The sequence below is a fragment of the Schistocerca americana genome, chromosome 3, assembly GCF_021461395.2.
Source record: "Schistocerca americana isolate TAMUIC-IGC-003095 chromosome 3, iqSchAmer2.1, whole genome shotgun sequence".
Classification (NCBI taxonomy): Eukaryota; Metazoa; Arthropoda; class Insecta; order Orthoptera; family Acrididae; genus Schistocerca; species Schistocerca americana.
The window spans coordinates 537,303,608-537,326,979 of NC_060121.1; the positions used below are offsets into that span (position 1 = coordinate 537,303,608).

Below are 23,372 nucleotides of genomic sequence, written 5' to 3' on the forward strand. Positions count from 1 at the left end.
CTCTGGCCAGATGCAGTTGTATGTATGAAACAGAAGATACTTGCCCATAAGAGAAAGGTGTTGCAACATCTGAAAGTGAACATCGTCTGGCCCTGGGGTGGAGGATTGGGATGAAGTGAGAGGATGATCTAGCTCCTTCATAGTTAAGGCGACATTGTAGCACTCATGATTCTGAGAAGAGAAGGGTATCGCCCGAGCATCCTCCGCTCGTTTCCGATAGAGGAAGGCGGGCTGATAGTGGGAGGAGCTCAAAATTTGCACAAAATGGCAGCTCAAGGTATTGGAGATAGCAGTAGGGTCCACTATGACATTGTCTGCTACGGTCAGGCCGGAAATTGGGGAATGGACCTTGGTCCCAGAGAGCCATTGGAGGTTTGCCAACAGAACGGAAGAGGGAGTGGAACTGTTGAAAGAACTAGTAAATAAAATCCAGCTAGCTTTTTTGCTATCACGATGACCGCGACGACACTGTGCACGGAACTGTTTATAACGAATGCAGTTTTCCATCGCAGGATGACGGTTACAAATGCGGGGAGCACATCTCCACGCGCAAATTGCATCGCGGCACGCCTCAGTTCACTGAGGGACCATTACATGGTGCAGTAAAGACGAAATGTGAGGGATGGAACATTATGTGGCGGTAAGGATAATGGTTGTAAGATATTCCACCTGGTCATCACAAATGGGGAAATGTTGTTCGTCAAAGGTCGCCAAGGAGGAGTAAAGCCTCCAGTTGGTCTTAGAAAGCTACCATTTGGGTGTGCACGTACGTGGGGTAGGAGTCAGCAAACAGATAGGATACGGGAAATGGTCGCTTGAGTATGTGTCAGAGAGAACAGATCACTCGAGATGATCGGCAAGCTGGGCAGTGCAGAAGGATAGGTCCAAATGAGAATAAGTGTATGTGGAGTCTGAAAGAAACATAGGTGACTTCCGTGTTAAGGCAGATGAGATTAAAGTTGACTGAGAAGGTCAGCTGAAAGGGCAACTCTTCTGAGAGAACCCCAAAGGGGATGGTGCACATTACAGTCATTGAGCAGCAGAAAGGGGTGAGGTAGCTGCCCAGTAATTTGGAGGAAGTCTACCCTGGTGACCTCGAATGACAGAGCGAAGTAAATGGTACAAAGGAAAAAGGTCAGGTGAGGAAGGAAAATGCAGACTGCAACAACTTGAAGCCGAGTAGTCAGGGAAATGGGTTGACTATGAATGTCATCCTGGATGAGCAGTATGACTCCCCATGAGATGGAATGCCATCTTCGGGGGAAAGGTCAAAGCAGACTGGGAAGAAATGCGGGAGCTCAAAGAAATCGTGCGGGTGCAATTTTGTTTCTTGGAGGCAGAGAACAAGCGGACACTGGGAATCAAAGAGCAGCCATAAGTCCTCTTTGTTGGATGGAAGGCCGTGAACATTCGTTTGGAGGAAAGTCATGACAGGGAAAGGGAAGGAGAGAAAAAAATGAAGGGGTGTCACCTTGGTGGCCTCAAAGAGCCAGCCTTTGAAGACTCACTGCTACAGAGTATAGAAGGTGGAGGATCCTGCACCATGAGACCCACAGAGACATTGGGCATTCTCCTTCAGTTGGTCTATAAAGTCCAGGGCAGCAAAACAATTGGCGGTGCGCAACGGTGACATATCACGTGGTGACACCATTGAAGAGGATCTCCGAGATGGTGAAGGAGAAGACCATTTGCCTTTGTTTGATTCCTTGAAGCCTTTCCAGTTGGCAGAGAAAGACTCAAGTCATTTGTTGGCCGGTGGGCCCCCCAGACATAGGAAGTCTTCACAGGGGTATTCCTTCTGTCCTTTCCGCCCTACCAGTTGTATAGCAGGTGACATCGCCCCCATAAGGCGAAAGTCTGGTGGCTTGTTGCACAGCTGGAGGAGGAGATGCGGATGCTACCATGACACCGGGCAATTTTACAACCACGGTGCAGAATTTGAGGTCACATGTCTGCATGGCCATGTCCTTCATTGAGCAAAATGTAGCAAGAACATTACTGTAAGTGCTGGACGGTAGAACGCAGGGTTTGCAACTAGCCAATATAACTTGCGAGTGACCTGTTAAGACACTTTTTACTATACCTGGATCTCCTGGACAGCCGGTTCATCAAGATACACGGGAAATCTCGAGAGGAGGCAGCATGGTAGCCATTGCAGTTGATACAGTGGGGAAGAGAAGGCACACAATTGCCCTCGTTGTGCATCCCTACTACATGTTACACATTTGGCTGGGTGTCAACAGGACATTCAAGTATGGCTGAAACAACGACACTGATAGCAGCGCATCAGGTTTGGAATTTCCGGACGGACTGTGGTAACTTCATAACCTGCTTTGATCTTGGACGGAAGCACCACTCTGCCAAAAGTGAGACAAGGAGTGCATGTGGGCACTAAGGGTGCATCTACGTTTCTCATCACCCAATGGACTGCAATGACATCCTCGTCAGAGGGATATGTTTACATTGAGCAGCCTAGTGCAAATAACACCACGGGATAATTTCACAGTTCTATGGGCCTCGACACAAACATGATAGCCGTGGAGGAGCGAAGCGGCAAGCAGTAGTTGTGCTTGAGAATCAGTAGTAGTCTCTAAAAGCAAAGTGCCATTCCGTAAACAACAGCAGGATTTCATAGGTCCGGCAATCAACTTTTTTCAATTGCATCAACACATTTGTGACTGACCATCTTCAGTACGTGAAACCATGAAGAACTGTGGTGCAGCTGGGAGAGTCTATGTATCAGGAGCTTCATCCCATTTATATTTGGTGTATGTTGAGTGCGAAGATGATGATTGGCTCACTGCTGGAAAATCCACCATGATTGTCAGCATCTTCAATGGCACACTCCTTCAACCTGAGGCCCCCTTTAGATGAAAGTACAGCTGCCTTAGGTGATAGTTCACACCTCAGGTCACATCTGCAGAACACCTGACAGAGGGACCAATCGGCAATTTGGGAAGGTTGCAACTTAAGCAATCACCCCTCCCTGGGCCTGGGGGTAGGTGCAAACCCTACCTGTTGACCTGGGGTTGGGAATTATGCATTACCTAGGCACCTATTATGTGTCAGGCACATGGGCCGGGTTTTAGGAGTGCACAGGGAGGAAGAAGACAAAGAGGAACCTCAAACACCAAAGCACAGGAAGGACAGGAGAAGGTGAACGAAGAAAGAAACAAAGGAACTAAAAACAGTGGTGAGACTGTTCTGATGTTAGCTACTGAAAATGCAGAACACATTCCCAAGAAACACCCTAGACATGTTCCCCAAGCGAGGGAAAAAGGAATAGCAAGACAGGCATGCAGCATGGAAGGCAAAAGATGCTGCAAAGGTGGGAGCCCAATGGTAGCCAAGCACAAACCCGCCAAAGAGTGGCGAGCCCTCTGGAGGCAGTCAAAATTCTGATCAACATTACAGACGACATTTTCGTCCCAGGAGAATCAGCAACTGTACTGATATTAAAACAATTTTCATTTTTAAATTTTAGAGCTTGCATTTGAGGGATCACACAAACATACCATTGTCTGATCATCGTGCTGACACCCATATGGAGAACGTAGTAATGGGACCCCTTGCATAGAGAAGCAACTGAAAGAATTTGAAACAAATAAGTCACCAGGTCTGCATGGAATTCCGATTTGGTTTCACATAGAGTACCCTACAGCAATGGCCCCTCAATTAGCTTGCATTTATCATGAATCTTTTGCCCAGCACAGATTTCCAAGCAATAGGAAAAAAGTGTAAGTGACTCCTATATATAAGAAGGATACAAAAACAGACTCTCAAAATTACTGACCAATGTATTTGACTTTGGTTTGCTGCAAAATTCTTAAACATATTCTGAGTCTGAATATAATAAATTTGAGATGGGAGAGCTTCTGTCTACAAACCAGCATGGATTCAGAAAGCATTACTCATGTGAGACTCAGCTTTCACCGTTCTCATATGATCTCCTGTCAACCATGGATGAAGGGCAATAGCCAGATTCCACATTGGAATCTGATATGGTGCCCCACTGGAGAAAGTTAATGAAGATCCAAGCATACAGACTAGGTTGTTCATCATCAGGAGTGTCCAGGGAAGTGTGGCAGTACCACTCTTATCCATACTAATACTATAAATGCAAAAGTTACCCTGTATGTTACATTTTCACAACTACATTGCTGAACCAAATTTGATGACATCTGGTACGGAGATGGCTTGAACTTTTAGGAAGGACATAGGCTACTTCAGAAAGTAAAAAATAATCGATCCTGCATATGGTGTACTCGAGTCAGATGCAGGTGATGCTTGCAAGGAGGTTGGCGACTCCAAGATTATTCTGTGACAATGTGATTCTGATGTCTTCCCGTGCGCACATTTTCTGAAATTTTAAAAAGAACTACTGTACCTCAATTAAATATTTAAACATAAAGCCACAAAGCAATGTGAAATAGACTGAGCACATAAGGGTGCTAGTACAGAAGGTGACGGATCAGCTTCAGTTTACTGGGAGAATTTTAGGAAAGTGTAGTTCATCTGCAAAGGATACAACATATTTCAAATTTGTTACTGGTGGGTTCGATCAACACGCAAGTATTACAGAGATGCTTCATGAACTCAATTCTTTTCGAGAAACACTACTGAGAAAATTTAGACAACTGGCATTTGCAGCAGTCTGCAGAATGATTCTACAACCACCCACCCACATTTTGCATACAGAGCACAAAGATAAGATAAGAGAAATTAAAGTTCCTCCAGGGAAGTGACTTCCTTCATAGGAATTACCATAGATGGTTTTGGCATAGCGCTGGATGCAAATGTATATATTTACTGCACAGTGTAGATAGCAGCTGTTTTAAAATCACTAAAAAAAACAGCTTGATGGCTGTGTTAGGAGCTTCAAAGTGCAGTTCAGACACACCAACATAATACTACAACATGCCAGTGCAGGATGCCTATATGCTCAAAGTATGTGATGGTGTATTAAGATGCTTCGTGTGCTTCAGAGTTCTGAACACAATGAAAAATTCAATTTACAAATGTATCACAATACCTTCTCCGCAAAAGATTATGGACACTACAACGGCGAAGAGCGTGAGAAGTGGAGATGTGCAAAAATTAAAGAAAGAGTTAAGTAATGTGACTGAAATAAATATTCATCATATTTAATCAGATAAATAAACACCTTAATAATTTTCCCCAATACTTTCACTATAAAAATATATTTTTGTTTTCAGGAGGAACACACAGCAAATGCACCTGCAAAATGAACAAGTTACCACACTACTTTTAGATTGCCAAAGCAATGATCAGTTCGCTGAAGGAGAGCTTATAAAGACATGTTTGGTGTCCGCAGCTGAGCAAATAGCTCCTGAGAGACTTCATGAGTTTCAGGCAGTTAGTTTCTCTCATTCAACCATTTGCAGAATTCAAGAAATAACTAATAATGTTTCAGATAAGGCAATGGTTCTTGCAAAAAATATTGCCTTTTCATTGAGTTGGACGAGTGCACAGGCATTATTGACATTGTGCAGTTGACGATTTACATTTGCATAGTAGATGGCAGTCTCATTGTCGCAGAAGAATTACTGGACTTGGTTCTGATGAAAGACAATACAGCAGGGCCAAATAATCTCACTTGGGTGCAGAAGTGAGTTGAAAATATGGGTCTACAATGGAAAAACCTCACATCAGGGTCCGCAGATGGCGCAACAGCTATGGTTGGCCAAAATACTTGTTTCATGACTCTTTTATGAGAGATGCTACAATTGTTGTCCATTGCACATGAGACTTGTGCAATGCAATGCATTTTCCACTATGAGAATTTTTGTGTTAAAAGTGTGAACATGACAGAAGTGATGAATGTTGTGACTCATACAAGAAATTTCATCTGCTGTCATGCTCTCAATCATCACCAGTTTAAACCCTGTTTAGAAGACCAGAAAAACATTTATGGCGATGTGCCACATCACTGTGAAATACACTGGCTGGGTTAAGGTAAAAGCCTTGAGAGATTTTTTGAACTTTGGAGTGAAATAGATATATTTATGGACATGAGTGGGAAGCCTGGTGCTGAATTGAAAACAAATGGTGGATAGCAGTTTTGGTCCACCTCTGTGACATTATACGCCACTTGAAAGTTCTGAATTTAGCATTGCAGGGTAAGAACATGTTAATGTCACAGATGTATGACTGTGTTCAGGGCTTTGTGTTTAGACAGCTAGCACTTGTGAACACTGGTATTTTTTAAAGTTTAATTTCTTTTCACTTTTATTTTCATGTTGGTAATGTGGAAACTGAGCTGCAGTTAAAACTTGTAGACCTACAATGGGAAAGGTAATTGGTTTCAAGTTTAATATTAAAATTAATCTCACAGACTTTTATAACAATTTTCTTCAAGACAAATTTCTACAAACTTTACAAATCTGCAGCTATGATTATGCCAATGTTTGGATCAACATACTTATGTGAGCAACTTTTTTCCACTATGAAGAGAATAAAATCTACCCACAGATGCTCACTGACAGACTTCTGTTTAAAAGACTATCTTTGAATTAGCAGTGCACAAAAAGTAGTACCAGATATTGATGCATTGTGAAAAGCAAAATATGTAACATTCATTGACACCCTGCATTTTTATTTTTAATGTTTAAATAAAATGGTTAAAAAATACAAATTTATGTCAATTAAAATTTTGTCCTAAAGAAAAACATTCATTATAGCTCTGCATCGAATGAGATAGTAAGATCGATAACTGAAAAGATGCCATGGGCATTCAGGTATTCTTTGAAATGTCTTATTGTTTGGCAAATGTCTATTAGGAAACCTGCCAGCAAATAAACATCTGATTCAGGTACATTACAATTTGCACATTCATACATAAGGTGCATGTCCATAATGTGCTGATTACAATACATTTTCATCAGAAATGTACAGTACACAGCAGTTCAATATAAATACGGCCAACCAGGCTTCATGCCCTTGACGGAAAGCCACACACAACATGTTGCTCTCTCCTTCAGTGGCACCCCTCTCAGACACAGTGTGATTCAATTCCTCAATGGCGAAGAATGTTCAGTAGACACTAAGCACCACTCCAATAAAAACTGCAAAAAAGTTCCGCTGTTGACTGCACTCTCAATCCTAAAATCATTTGTTTATTTACTAGAACCGTGACAATCAAGATAACACATCTGTTAATTAACACTTCTCAAGACAAATAATAGTGAGGGGAGAGGGACAACGGGGAGGGAGGAGGGGGAGAGAGAGAGAGAGAGATGGGTGAGGGCGCGGCGAGAGTTGGCGGGGGGCGGCGAGAGTCGGCGGGGGGCGGCGAGAGTCGGCGGGGGGCGGCGAGAGTCGGCGGGGGGCGGCGAGAGTCGGCGGGGGGCGGCGAGAGTCGGCGGGGGGCGGCGAGAGTCGGCGGGGGGCGGCGAGAGTCGGCGGGGGGCGGCGAGAGTCGGCGGGGGGCGGCGAGAGTCGGCGGGGGGCGGCGAGAGTCGGCGGGGGGCGGCGAGAGTCGGCGGGGGGCGGCGAGAGTCGGCGGGGGGCGGCGAGAGTCGGCGGGGGGCGGCGAGAGTCGGCGGGGGGCGGCGAGAGAGGGGGCGTTGTAAAGGGGAGGACAGGGCAGAGAGGGTAGGTTGGTTGGTTAAAAAGAGGGGGGAAGGAACCAAACTGAGATGCCATCAGTTTGTTGTTCCCAGTAAAATAATTACACAATATAGAGATGAAAAGAATGGAGACCTACAGCACAATAACAAAGAAAGGAAGAAGCAGAAGAACGACACAACAACCAACACTACTATGGACAAAAACAAGTTAAGAAAAACATGGAGGGAAGCAAGAAACAAGTAGAAGGGGTAAAAACAAGAGAGCTGCCAGTCACTCTGCAACACATTAAAACATCCACTCAAAAAGCATTAGAGTGGAGAACACTAAGGGACAAAGGACATGCGCTGAAATTTGTATAGCATGATAACACGCACCGTAACATATAAAACGTAAAACTAAATTAGCTGATGAGGCATTATCAGCTAAAATTAATGTCAACAAGTCCAGTAACTGAAGAGTCCATCGCAGGGCAGCCAAAGGACAGCTCACCAAGATATGGGCCACTGTCAGCCGGGTGTCGCACCAACACTGAGATGGGTCATCAGGGCACACGAAGCAGCTGTGTGTCACCTGAGTGTGGCCATTGCGGAGCCGGCAGAGAACCACAGAGTCCTTGCAAGCGGCCCACATGGAGGACTGCCACACATTCGTAGTCTCCTTAATGGCACACAGTTTGTTGTGCGTGCTGAGGTTATGCCATTTTGTCCCCGAAAGCCGCAAAGCCTTACGGCATAGTACTGAAAGCAGGTCACTTCCAGAGGAGCCAATCTCCATAAGAGGTTTCCATGTAGCCGGTTTGGACAGCCTGTCGGCAATTTCGTTGCCTGGGATTCAAACATGACCTGGGGTCCAGACAAACACCACTGAACGAGACGACCATTCCAGTGCGTAGATGGACTCCTGGATGGTCGCTATCAAAGGATGACGACAGAAGCACTGGTCAAGAGCTGTAAGCTGATCAAGGAGTTAGTACACAGAAGAAACGCCTCCCCAGGGCATGAACGGACGTGCTCAAGAGCACGAGATATAGCCATCAGGTTTGGCAGTGAAAACACGGCAGCCATCGGGCAAGGAATACTGTTCAATATGTCCTCCATGGACATTTGCGAATCCGATGTGAGCATCAGCCATCGAGCTGTTGGAGTAAACCACTTCGTGGCCTCAGTATTTGTCAAGAATCGAGTGGAAGTGGCAGCGGAGAGCCGCTGGGTTAACTGAGTCCTTAGGGCCATGTGAAACGACCAAGTGAAGTTGCGGCCCAGGTGTACGCCATGGAAATGTACATGAATGGACCTCAAATACACTTGGTAAACGCAAGGACTCCAGTTCAGAAAGAAGGGATCGGACACGAACTGCAATTGGAAGCCGTGACTGGGCCGCCAATGCGGGAGATGAACCGCCGTGGATGGGAAAAAGGAGACAGTGATTCGGATGCACAGGAGAACTACAAACATGTGCTATGTAACTGGCCAGCAGTTGTGCATGCCTAACTTGCAATGGAGGCACTCCGGCTTCCACAAGGATGCTGGTCACTGGACCCGTCCTAAAAGCTCCTGTCACAAGGCGAACACCACAGTGGTGCACTGGGTCGAGTAAACGCAAAGCTGAGGGCGCCGCCGAACCATAAACCAGACTCCAATAGTCAAGGCGGGATTGAACAAGGGCTCTGTAGAGCTGTAGCAGCGTAGAGCGATCTGCACTCCAGTTGGTGTTGGCTCAAATGGCTCTGAGCACTATGGGACTTAACATCTGAGGTCATCAGTGCCCTAGAACTTAAACTACTCAAACCTAACTAACCTAAGGACATCACACACATCCATGCCCGGGGCAAGATTCGAACCTGCGACCGTAGCGGTCGCGCGGTTCCAGACTGAAGCGCCTAGAACCGCTCGGCCAATCCAGCCAGCAGTTGGTGTTGTTCAGGCAGCAGAGGATATTGAGGTGCTGCCAGCAATTCCGCCTAAGCTGACGAAGGAGAGGAAGCCAAGTCAATCAGGAGTCGAAAACCAGTCCTAAGAATCGTATGTCTCCACTACAGTGAGTTGGATCGCCATTAAGGTAAAGTTCGGATTCCAGATGAATGGTATGACGCCGACAGTGCATAACACACAACTTTGCGGCCGAAAGCTGGAAACCGTGGGCTCAACACTAGTGGAGCAATATAAAATGCAGAAGTAATCTGCATACAAAGAAGGTGAGACAGATGGTACTACAGCTGCTGCTATACCATTAATGGCCACTAAAAACAGAGAGACAATACAGAGCCATGCGGGACCCCATTCTCTTGGATAAGGGGGGAACTATGGGAGGCATCGTTTTGAAAGTATGAAGCAACAGGAAATTCTAGATAAAAATCAGGAGTGGGCTTCAGAGACCCCACGCGTATAATGTGGAAAGGATATGATGTCACCAGGTTGTGTCGTACGCTTTTTGTAAATCAAAAAAGATGGTAACCAGGTGTTGGTGTCTGGAAAAGGCTGTTCAGATGGCAAACTCTAGGGTCATAAGATTATCATTGGTACAGCGACCATGGCGGAAGCTGCCCTGACATGGAGCCAATAGGCCATGTGACTCCAGTACCCCACCCAACTGCCAACACACCATACACAGCTTACAAAGAATGTTGGTGAGGCTGATGGGCCGATAGCTATCCACATCAAGTGGGTTTTTACCGGGTTTGAGCATCGGAATAATGTTGCTCTCCCGCCACTGCGATGGAAAGTCGCCATCGCACCAGACCTGGTTGAAGATGACAAGAAGATGTCGCTTGCAGTCAGATGATAGATGTTTAATCATTTGACTGTGAATCCGATCTGGTCCAGGGGCTGTTTTGGAGCAATGTGCAAGGGCAATGAGGAGCTCCCACTCAGTAAATTGTGCATTATAGGATTCACTGTGGCGTGTAGTAAATGAGAGGACTTTCCCTTCCAGCCACCGTTTGAGACAGCGAAAGGCTGGGGGGTAATTCTCCAACACAGAAGCTCAAGCAAAGTGCACAGCAATCGTGTTTGCAATTTATGTTAACACCCGGAACACCTGTTGGGGTCTGGTACCCGAAAACACGTTTGATCTTTGCCCAGACTTTGGAAGGTGATGCATGGCACCCAATGGTCAAGACATCTCTCTCCCAACACTCCTGCTTACGTCATTTGATAAGTTGGTGAACACGAGCACGGAGCCGTTTAATGGCTATGAGGTGCTGCAGGGAAGAATGCCGCTTATGCCACTGTAGAGCTCGTCAATGCTCCTTAATTGCTTCAGCGACTTCCGGCAACCACCAAGGGACTGTCTATCGCCGGAGGCACCCTAAAGAGCGAGGGATCGTTTTCTGCCACAGAAACGATTGTAGTCACCTGCTCAACCATCACATTGATGTTCCCGTGTGGGAGAGATTCAACGGTGACAGCAGAGGTGAAAGTTTCCCAGTCTGCCTTGTCTAAAGTCCATCTGGGCAAGCGTACGTGAGCTTGACGCCGGGGCAGTGACAGGAACAAGGGGAAGTGGTCACTACCACACAGGTCGTCATGTGCACCCCAGTGGATAGATGGGAGAAGTCCTGGGCTGTAAACTGATAAATCAATGGCCGAGTAACTACCTTGAGCCACACTGAAGTGTGTGGCCCAGTATTTAAGAGGCAGAGGTTGAACTGAGCTTCATCAAGAGGGGTTTGAAGGGGCGCAGGTTCACTACAGACTGAGTTTAGGACATAAACGCAAACTCCACCTGACTTTCGATTACAGTCACTACAGCTCCTGTAGTATCCCTTATAAGTGCGGAGGGCAGGGGGGGAGGGGGGGGGGGGGGGGGTACATACTGCCAGGTACCAGGTCTACTGGAGGGCAATGCAGAAAGCAGATGTAAAGCTTAACAGTTTCCGTAGCTCAGCCAGGTGGTGGAAATACCACCACAATTCCACTGGAGGATGGCATCATTGTGAGACTGGGAAGGCATGGAACATTCAATGAGGCAGTTTACGACTTTTTGCCTGCGCAGTCTATATCCATTTCGTCTGAGGGTCTGGCTAGATCTAGGTTGTCAGTGGACGCCAGAATCTCCACCTCATCCGCAGACGCAAAGCTTTGAGGTAGTGGTGGTGTGGGAGCCACGGCAATCCCCTTGGTGTTGGGGACCTTCTTTTTGGATTTCTCTTGCTGCTCCTTGGGTTTCCCTGGCTGGGAGGACTTCACTGATTCAGTCTCCGGGACTGAGGATGAGTGTGAAACCCTGCGACCAGCTGCTTTTGGGCTCTTCAGCCACTGGAGGGTGTCGTCTTTCCCACTAGCAGAAACCTGGGAAGGGAAATACCCAAGAGACCCATTCCTAGCGAGAGCAACTGAAGATGTACACTTCTCCAGCTTAGAAGTGGGGACGGACATTCCCAATGGTTGGAGGGGTGTTGCTCCTGAAACAGGTGGTGCAGGAGTAACAGGGAGGGAAGTGCCCCCCCACCATCAAGGGTTGGCGGAGCTGATGGGGCTAGAACTGTTGTAGCGGCGGCATAAAAAGATGTCATGCGTACAGGATGTAGGTGTTCAAATTTCTTCTTAGCCTCAGTATGGGTCAGTCGGTCCAGGATCTTGTACTCCATGATTTTCCTTTCTTTCTGGAGAATCTTGCAGTCTGGTGAGCAAGGCGAATGGTGCTCTACACAGCTGACACAGATGGGAGGTGGGGCACATGGAGAATTGGGATGTAATGGGTGTCGCAATCTCGACATGTGAAGCTGGTAGTACATATGACCAAACTTCCTACATTTAAAGCACTGCATTGGCGGGGGGATATAGGGTTTTACATCATAGCAGCAGGCCATCACGTTGACCTTCTTGCGTAATGTATCACACTTGAAGGACAAGATGAAGCCACTGGTGGCAACCAGATTATCCTTCGAACCCCAGTGGACACGCCAAACGAAATGTGCACCCCGCTGTTCTAAATTGGCGCAGCTCATCGTCTGACTGCAAAAGACAAATACGACCATATTTAAGCTCTTATGGGGTGTGATGGTTACAGAAACATCCACAAGCTTGTCACAAGCGAGTAACACCCTTGACTGGAAAGAGGATGCTGTTTTGATCCAAACTGACCCAGATCTCAGTTTGGACAAGCCCTCCATCTCCCAAAACTTGTCCTCTAAATGCTCAACAAAAAACTGAGGCTTCATCATCGTAAAAGATTTCCCCTCAGCTCTCAAACATACAAGGTACAGGGCCAATAAGAGCTGCTGCCAGGCTTAGCCTGACATTCCCCCCATGGTATGGCCAGGGAGGGGAACAATCTGGGATCGTACTTCTGTGCAATGAATTGAGTCCGTGAATGCTTAGAGACTGCTGGTGCTTGACCACCAGCGAGAGATGATGTACTACGCTTCAACCACCCTGATGCCACCCACTCCGACCAGGGGCCCTACTTTGCTGAGAGCCCCAATGCCCCAGGGGGGATGGGCATCTACCCCTGGCATATGTGGAGGGTTAACGGTGCAGGCATCACCAGAGCGATCCCTGTGTGGCCAGGTAGCTACAACCAACAGGGTACTTGGCAGCCCAACCATAAAGGGCTGGCTACCATGCTGGGTATCAGGAGCAACCAAGCAAACAAGTCTATTACCTTGCAACAGGTCTCAGTACGATGGACACAATGCACCATGTAAGGTACCCTTCCTCAATTGGCTCATTCTTCATGAAAATTTTGAAAACGGTGGTCAAACCCTACAGGGCACCACCACAAGCGCTGAAACGTGAAAATCGCATCTTACACAGGCGTGAATACCTAGGGCCTATTCTAACCCCTGGACCCGCAAAGGACGCACATACAGGAGGTGGGCAGCAGCGAGAGGGGTGGGAGGCGGCGGGAAGAGCGGGGAGGCGGCGGGAAGAGCGGGCAGGCGGCGGGAAGAGCGGGCAGGCGGCGGGAAGAGCGGGCAGGCGGCGGGAAGAGCGGGCAGGCGGCGGGAAGAGCGGGCAGGCGGCGGGAAGAGCGGGCAGGCGGCGGGAAGAGCGGGCAGGCGGCGGGAAGAGCGGGCAGGCGGCGGGAAGAGGGGGAGGTGGGAAGAGGGGGTAGGGGTGAGCGTGTGGGAGGAGGTAGGGGCTGAGTGAGCGGGAGGAGGTAGGGGCTGAGTGAGCGGGAGGAGGTAGGGGCTGAGTGAGCAGCAGGAGGTAGGGGCTGAGTGAGCGGGAGGAGGTAGGGGCTGAGTGAGCGGGAGGAGGTAGGGGGTGAGTGAGCGGGAGGAGGTAGATCGAGGGGGAGGGAGTAGGTGCGAGAGGGGGTAGATCGAGGGGGAGGGAGTAGGTGCGAGAGGGGGTAGATCGAGGGGGAGGGAGTAGGTGCGAGCAAGGGAGAGGGGGTAGGGGGTGCACAAGGTGTAGGGTGTGAGTGGGGGTAGGGGGTTCACAAGGTGTAGGGTGTGAGTGCGGGTAGGGGGGTGCACAAGGGGTAGGGTGTGAGTGAGGGTAGGGGTTGGCAGAGGGGTAGGGTATGAGTGAGGGTAGGGGTTGGCAGAAGAGTAGGGGATGGCAGAGGGGTAGGGGTGTGGGCAAGGGGGACGGGGTAGGGGTGCGGACGAGGGGGACGGGGTAGGGGTGCGGACGAGGGGGACGGGGTAGGGGTGCGGACGAGGGGGACGGGGTAGGGGTGCGGACGAGGGGGACGGGGTAGGGGTGTGGGCCGGGGTGTAGGGGTCTGGGCAGGGGTAGGGGTGTGGGCGAGGGGAAGGGGTTGGGGGTATGCAAGGGGGAGGGGGTAGGGGGGGTGTGGGAGGGGTGAGAGAAGGAGGGGGGACGGGAGCAGATTGGAGTGGCAGGGGGAGGGGGGCGTGCGGGACCTAGACGGTGTCGGGGGTGGGGGTGCAGGGGAGACGGAGAGGGAGTGGGGTATGAAATGAAATGTCGTGTGGCTAAGGCCCCTCGTCGGGTAGACCGTTCGCCTGGTGCAGGTCTTTCGATGAGGGCAGCAGGGGGGAGAGGGAGGGAGTGGGGTGGGAGGAGGGCAGCGGGGGGGGGGGGGGGGGTAGGGAGTGCGGGGGAGGAGGGCAGCGGGGTGGAGAGGTAGAGAGTGGGGGGGAGGAGGGCAGCGGGGGGAGGAGGGCAGCGGGGTGGAGAGGGAGGGAGTGGGGGGGAGGAGGGCAGCGGGGGGAGTGGGGCGAGGAGGGCAGCGGGGGGAGAGGGGGGCGGAGGGGAGGGGGAGGGCGGTATGGGGGGAGGGAGCGAGCGAGCGGCGGGGGGAGGGAGAGGGAGAGGGAGAGAGCGGCCGGGGGGAGGGAGAGGGAGCGGGAGAGAGCGGCCGGGGGGAGGGAGAGGGAGAGGGAGAGAGCGGCCGGGGGGAGGGAGAGGGAGAGAGAGGCCCGGAGCGGCGGGGGGGGGGGGGGGGTGGAGCGAGAGATAGCTGAGCGGCGGGGGGGGGGGGGGGCGAGAGAGATCGGACGGCGGGGGGGGGGGGAGCGAGAGAGAGCGGCGGTGGGGGAGCGGCGGGGGGAGCGGCGGGGGGGAGCGACAGAGAGGGGCGGGGGGGGAGCGACAGAGAGCGGCGGGGGGGGGGGAGCGAGTGAGAGCGGCGGGGGGGGGGGGGGCGAGCGAGTGAGAGCGGCGGGGGGGGAGCGAGAGAGAGCGGCGGGGGGGGGGGGAACGAGAGAGAGCGGCGGGGGGGCGAGCGAGAGAGAGCGGCGGGGGGGGGGGGGCGAGAGAGAGCGGCGGGGGGGGGCGAGAGAGAGCGGCGGGGGGGGGGGGCGAGAGAGAGCGGCGGGGGGGGGGGCGAGAGAGAGCGGCGGGGGGGGGCGAGAGAGAGCGGCGGGGGGGGGCGAGAGAGAGCGGCCGGGGGGGGGGGCGAGAGAGAGCGGCCGGGGGGGGGGGGCGAGAGAGAGCGGCCGGGGGGGGGGGCGAGAGAGAGCGGCCGGGGGGGGGGGGGCGAGAGAGAGCGGCCGGGGGGGGGGGCGAGAGAGAGCGGCCGGGGGGGGGGGGCGAGAGAGAGCGGCCGGGGGGGGGGGGCGAGAGAGAGCGGCCGGGGGGGGGGGGGAGCGAGAGAGAGCGGCCGGGGGGGGGGAGCGAGAGAGAGCGGCCGGGGGGGGGGAGCGAGAGAGAGCGGCCGGGGGGGGGGAGCGAGAGAGAGCGGCGGGGGGGGGGGGGGAGCGAGAGAGAGCGGCGTGGGGGGGGGTGGGAGAGAGCAGCAGGGGGTGGGGGGGTGGGAGAGAGCAGCAGGGGGGGGAGTGGGAGAGAGAGATTGTTGGTTGGTCAGTTTGGAGTGAAATGGACTATAATGCAATGTCGTCAGTCCGATGAACCATTACGTGAGAAAGCAAGTGTGGCCATCAAAGTAAGGAAGTGAAAGGCAAATTCCGGAAAGGCTAAGTGTAACTAACACTAAAAAAGACTGAGATAAAAGGTCAGACAAAATACAGCACAGACAAATTCGGTCAAGACCTGGCATTAATATCAAGAAATAAAAACGACTAAAGAGAAGAATAAGATGGGAAGGGTATAGGTCAGGGTGGGCCACTGATCAAGGCTGACAAGAGACACCTGTGGCAGAGGGGGTAGGGAGGAGACTGGAGTGCCCCACCAACCCCTCAGGTAATCAATGCAGCCAATAAGCCCTACCTGACATGGATGAATAGAAACTACCTTTGGAAGCAAAATGTAACACCAGATTAAGTATTAATAGGCCATCAGGAAGATTAAGATGCTACATCAACTCACCCATGGGTCAGCCAAGTAGGGCTCATGCGAAGTCAACAGAGGATGGAGAATTTCTTTCGATAAGCACACGGGGAAAGATTTCAGGGGTCATGGTCTCATAAATTGTTTTCAGTTTGTTTGGGGAGATCGGGGCAGCCCATTCTGAACTTCCGTCTTTCAGCAATCATTGGCATATAAAACGAAGGTCAGTTGTGAGACCCCATTTTCCAGAATTGACATCCTTGTGGCCAGCTTGCCCAACTGGTCAGCTCATTCATTTCCCAAACTCATAACATGACCGGGGGTGCAAATGAAAATGACTGTCTATACAGTTTGATGGAGGTCAGAGACAAAATCCTGGATAACAGTAACCAGTCGGTGATTAGGGTAGCACTGGTCCACAGTCTGAAGTCCGCTAAGGAAGTCACTATGGATTAGGATACTCTTGTAAATGCAAGACTGAACATGGCTAAGGACTATTCATCCATTTAGCAGTGAAGACACTATGGCCATTTGGCTGAGAGTGAAGTTCACTGCACCATGCATGTGTGTATGCAATGACTGTTCATCCATTGACTGTTGAACCATCTGTGAATACCACTTCCCATCTGGATACATTTCAAGGGCAGGCAAGACTAGGCAGGGAAAAATTTTAAGTTCTATGAATCTTTTGGCCCAAATGAAACTTTGAGACAAATCTGAGGTCGGGGCACAAGCCATGGGGGCAGATGCGATTGCTCACTGACCAGAGGCAACAGTTGAGGAAGCTGCAGTTCCGAACAGACACAATGGAGGTGTTGAGAGATTGTAAACCCAGTTCTGGGTCGCTGTTATGGGAGGTGGAGCTTCCTTCCAGGAAAAAAGACATGATAGTTGGGATGTTCAGAGATACAGAAAATACATGTAGCATAATTCAGCTGCTGTTGCTGGCACTTGATAGGTAATGGAGGAACTCTACTGATAGGCTGTTCACAAGGCTAGTTCAGAAGGCTCCTGTCGAAAGACCGACCTCAAAATGATGAATGGGGTCCTGTACCCACAGTAATGAGAGTGATGCTGAACAATAGGCAAGAATAGGGAAGAAGAAGAAAAAAAAAAAAAAAAAAAAAAAGGGTGGGCCCCGGAGACCACACTCATGTTAACATAGTAAGGATGTCATGTCATGAGCCTTCTGTAGGTAAAAAAAAAAAAAAGATAGTGATGAGGTGCTGATGAAGTGCAAAGGCCGTCCGGCTGGTTGACTCCAGCTGAATCAAATTATCAGCAGTGGAGCGGCCTTTGCTGAAACCGCCCTGAGATGCCGCCAAAAGGCACCAAGACTCAAAGAGCCAACACAGCTGCTTGCTCACCATGCAGCTTACAGAGAATGTTGGTAAGACTGACTGGGTGATAACTATCTATGTCAAGGGGGTTCTTACCCGGTTTCTGTACCGAAACTATCCACTTTCTCACCACTGAGATGGGAACTCGGCCTCATTCCAGATCCATTTAAAGAGGGCGAGGATGTGACACTGACAATCCACTGAGAGATGTTTCAACATTTGGATTTGGATATAATCTGGCCCTAGGGCTGCATCAGGGCACTGGGCTAGGGCACTGGAGAGTTCCTACTCAAAGAATGGAGCATTATATGGCTCCAGGTGACAAGTATTAAGAGAAAAGCACATTCGCTCCACCCTCAGTGTCATGAGCCAAAAGGTGGGGTCATAGTTTTCAGATGCAGATGCGCGAGCATAATGCTCAGCAAAACGTTCGGCAATATGTCAGGATCAGTATAAACAGCACCTCTAAAGTACTTGATAGACCTGCAGGGGACTGGAAGCCGTAGAGGTGTCTGATCTTTGCCCATACCTATGATCCAATGATGGAAACATACCATTCACAGGATTCTTGCTTTTCTTGTTTTATGAGGTAGCAGACATGGGCACAGAGCCGTTTAAAAGTAATGAGGTGCTCCGGTAAAGGGTGCCTCTCATGGAGTTGGAGAGCCTGCCTACGATTTCTAATGGCCACAGCAATCTGTGGGATCCACCAGGGCACCATCTTCCAATAGTGGGATTCCTAGGAAGAGAGAATGGCTTGGTTGGCTGCCAAAAGAGCAGCTGCTGTTGTATGCTGAACAGCTGCATTGATACTGCCTTGTGGTGGGGAGCTAAGGGTGACAGCGGTGATGAATACATCCTCATCAGCATTACAGAGAACACATATATGTACGCATCCAGGGTTGCAATGCTGAGGGAGGGACAAGATTGTTTAGTGGTCACTGTCACATAGGTCGTCATGAACCTTACAGTGGATAGATGGTAGAATACGAGGGCTGAAAAAGGAAAGGTCAATGGCCGCTGAATAAATTCTGTGGGCCACACTGAAGTGCATGTTGGAACCAGAGTTCAAGAGGCAAAGATCAAGCCTTACCAGTAAAGATTCTATGTCTTTACCACACCAAGTGATCACTGTAGCACCAAACAAAGAGTTACGGGCTTTGAAGTCGCCCAAGACTAGGAACGGTGGGGGGAGCTGAGAGAGTAATGCAGACCGTACGTCCTGGGACATGACAGCATCAGAGGGAGACAAACATTACAATGGTAAAATCCTGATGTGTCCTTACCCAAACAGCCACAGCCTTCAAAGGTGTATCTAGAGGCACAAGGTCACTGTATATAGGATCCAGCAGATACGAGGTGTGTTCAAAAAGAAACCGAACTTTTGAAATAACGCATCAACCATCAGAGAGCGCACTGTGGATACTGAGACCACCTAGCAGCAGGTTTAGACAGTTAACTGCAATTTGCCTCGTGTCACTTGGACAATTAGCCGCTGAAGTAAGTAAGTGTACAGCCTGCTCGTCGGATTAGTGCAATGAAGGAGCTTGAAGAACAATGTGTATGTGTGAAGTTTTGCTACAAACTTGGCAAAACTTTCACAGAGACATTTCAAATGCTTAGCCAAGCGCACAGGGAGGGCTGTGCGAGTTGCATGTAGTGCTACAAGCAGTTTAAACATTTTCAATATGGGAGAATGTCAGTCTGTGACAATTCCAAGTCTGGACGCCCTTCCACATCAACAGATCACAGCTAAGTGGATAGCATTTGTGCTGTGATTCACGGAAATCATCATTTAACAATTTGGGAAGTTGCTGAAGAGGTCGGCTTCAGTGAAGGATTATGCCACCAAGTTTTGAGTGAAAAACTGTAGATGCATCATGTCAGTGCAAAATTCATACCACGCTTGTTGACAAGATCAGAAACACATCTATGTTGAAATGTGGGAGGAACTGCTTGCCACTGTTAACGACAATGAAAACTTTCTTGAGAACATCACAACAGGCGTAGAGACGTGGGTGTGATGAAAAACCTGCGCACTATCCCACAAAAGGTGGTCCAGGAGGCATTCCAAACCTGGAAGACACAATGGGAATGGTATACTGTCAGTAGAGGGGACTACCATATTTACTCGAATTTAAGCCGCACTTGAATCTAAGCCACACCTGAAAAATGAGACTTGAAATCGAGAAAAAAAATATTTTCCCAAATCTAAGCTGCACCTGAAATCTGAGACTCGAAATTCAAAGGGAGAGAAAAGTTTTAGGCCGCACCTCCAAATCGAAACAAAGTTGATCCATTGTAATATGAGACACAATTTAGGTCGAATGAATGACGATACAGCTGTAGTAGTTTGTTTCGAGACGTAAGCTTAGCAGTTAAGCTTTACCAGGTAGCCGTTGCTATGCGTCAGGCGCTCCGTCAGTATTTATACGGTTACCCTTCCTTTTTCACGTGCTTCGTCTGGTTTGAATTGATTTGCTTATTTTTCTTTGATCTGATAAGTGCCGTTCTCTTTGTTATAGGTGTTTCCGTCACTCAAAGCTGAAAATGCGTTACTGTACTGTCACACATTGTTTGTCGCATTCTGATAATGAGGGTTTACGGCCTGTCGCCACTCGCGGCATGGCTTGCTTTTGTGCACGCAACCGCCGCTTACAATTAAAAAAACAAAGAGAGGAATCATTTCATTAGCGAAACAATGGCAAGAGACTGCTATTTGTTGTTACTTACACTGCTGCTTTCTTTGATAATGATCAACAAGAACCAAATAATAGACTGCGTATGATAGAAGATGTTCGGAACGAGAGTTTAGTGAAAATTTTTTCCATCTTTGCAGACGCCTCTTTAGTACATTACAATCTGCACAGAAATTAGTCATCTTAGATTTAAAAATCTAGTCAATTGCCGTGCTTCATTTCTGACTGTGTCACTATTAGGCATAAGAATAATACGAATATAAACATGACACGATATGTATATTCTTCCGCGTTTGCTGTTGTCTCACTCTAGTTTCGTAGTTTATTAGGCAGACGGGATTAAAATGAGATAGCAGCAAACACGAAAGAATACATGGCAAAATGTTTATATTCGTATTATTCTTATGGTGAAGAGAATACTGCATGTGATTCACAATTCATAAAAGTTCCTATTAGCAACCATTTCTTCTCAAAGGTAGGAAAAAATTCAGAACGCAGTGTTGGCCATATTGACAAACATCCCAAACAGTCTTTCCAGTTGGATTTTCGTAGTACATTGAAATGCTGCCACATTCGAGGATGAACAATACGGAATTTGTATTTACTTCGTTGGATAATGTATGAATATGCAGTGGTCGAAACTCGGGGCGGAGAAAAAAAGCTAGTCTTCCACCTTTTTTTTAATTTATTTACTGACACAGAGGTTTTGGTGCCAGTATTTATCTTTGTGCTTGCGAAGCACGCCTTCGTAGCGCTACATATATTTGACGACAGAAAGTAGTTGTGGCGGTACGTACCAACATTTTTCAGAACTTCCGTGTACTTTGCACTCGATTCTAAGCCGCAGGCAGTTTTCTGGATTACAAAAACCGGAAAAAAAGTGCGGCTTAGATTCGAGTAAATATGGTATTTTGAAAGGGACAGTGCTTAAAATGTTAATAAGCAATAAAGCTAGTACAGCAAAAGTTCAGTTTCTTTTTAAACACACCTTGTACATAAAAACTCCACCTGATACCCTCTCACAGTCGGTATGATTCTTAAAATAATCTCAGTGACCATGATGGGCAGGGGTCAGAGTTGCTGGATGGCAATACAGAATACAGCGTAAGTGCTTAAAAGCTGCCATAGCTCAACCAGTTGGTGGAAAAAATCTTTTGTAGTTCCACTGTCTGTTTACTGTAGGGGCATGACGCGACCATGGAGGGGAGGCAGGGAGGGAGGGGGCGGGGGAGGCATGACCCAGGGTCATGTGCTACCACCTGTTGAGACGTCAGGGGATCCCACTGACACAGGTTCTGCAGCACACCGCCTGGGGAGATCTGGTGCCTCAGGGGCCACTGGGATTGCCACATTAGGCACAGGGTCATGGGGGCCGCCAAAGTTTCCTTCATCTCAGAGGACTACTTCTTGTCATTCTTGTCCTCCTCCTCCTCCTCATAATATGGGGACTGAGAAGGTTTCCCTAAATTACTTTCAGAAACCGAGAAAGAACGAGAAGTCCACAGCCAACAACCTGTGGTTCCTTCAGTCACTGGCTCCTGTCTGGCTATAGAGCAGTATAAACCATGGAAGGTAGAGGCCCTCTGGACCTCTTCTTAGCTAGAGAAGCCATAGGAGGATGACGCACCTCCAGCTAGGGGATGGGGACCAGAATCCCCGGCAGGTGGGGAGTCAATGCTCCTAAAGCGAGTGCAGTTTAAGCACCAAAGGGGCCTTCAGCCATCTGGGGGGCAGATATTAGTGGGCAGCTTTGAGGGCTCACTGTAAGAGGGGCAACAGATGAAAGCACTGTAAAAAGCTATAGCATACGACTAAGTCATTTGTATGGGATTAAGACACTCCTACTTTTTTCTGGCCTCTTGATATGTGAGCTTGTCCAGAGTCTTATACTCTTGGATTTTCTTTTTACATTTAAAGATGGAGCATTCTGGTGAACAGAGAGAGTGGAGCTCACCGAGGTTTACACAGGTGGGGGAGGGGCATATGGAATGTTCAAGTGCAGAAGACGTCCACAATCCCTGCAGACAGGGTTGCTGGCACAACGGGAAGACATAAGTCAGAAGTTTGTACATCCAAAGTGTTTCATAGGAGGAGGAAGATAAGGTTTCACGCCACACTGGTAGACCATCACCTTGACCTTCTCAGGCAACTTATCACCCTCAAATGCCAAGATGAAGGCCCCAGTACCATCTCCGTTTTCTCTTGGTCCCCAATTGACATGACAGATGAAGCGCACACCCTAGCTCTCTAAGCTGGCCCACAGCTAATTGTCATATTGCCAAAGATCACAGTGAAAGACGATGCCCTGGGCCATATTGAGACACTTGTGGGTAGTGACAGTCAGTCACAGGAATGTTACCCAACTTTTCACAAGAGAGTAGTGCCTGTGACTGGGCAGGAGACAACATTTTAATCAGAAGGGAACCACCAGTTATCTTTGAGGTAGCTGCTACTTCCCATTATTTGCCCTAAACAAAAAGTAAAGACTTTGTTGCCAAAAATGTGTCCTCGTCAGTCCTGGTACAAATGTGGTATTGGGGATAGGATTTTGCCCCTTGTCATCTAGTCCTGTGTTCCTCCCACAGTGTTGCCAGGGAAGGGAACACATTGGGATCGTACTTTGTTGCATCATACGAGGCATTTCCATGCAAAGACAATGCTGGGGAAATGTGACAACCAGCAGGAGAAAGTTTAAGTCGCTTCATGTGCGAACTATCTGCCATGGTGTCACCCACTCTGAATGGGGGCACTCCCCAAGGGTGCCACCCAGCCACAGCAATGGCTGCTTGGCCAGTAATCCACCGCCGGGATTCCGCGTGCCCCTGTCATGATGGGCACATACTTCAAGGCATACATGGGGGGAGTACAGTGGAGGCACCTACAGTATGAGCCCTGCACGTCAGGAGGCTACCATCGTGCAGGTTCTTGACAACCCTCCCCTCCCAATCACACAGTGAGATGGCTACCATGCCAGGATTTGGGTGCACGACAACCAGGAGGAAGGGTGCCAGGGTGGAAGGGCATGGAGACAGAACATACACCACAGTGGGCAACCTTCACTGCACAACACACACTAATGTAAAATGTTGAAAAGATGG

General features: G+C 49.3%; 1 protein-coding gene across 3 annotated transcripts in view; it reads right to left on the bottom strand.

Moving 5' to 3' along the window:
- The window catches only part of LOC124605450 (ubiquitin-conjugating enzyme E2 W), a 109,157-nt gene that overhangs the window by 75,240 nt on the left and 10,545 nt on the right, over positions 1-23,372 (bottom strand). The window lies entirely within an intron of this gene.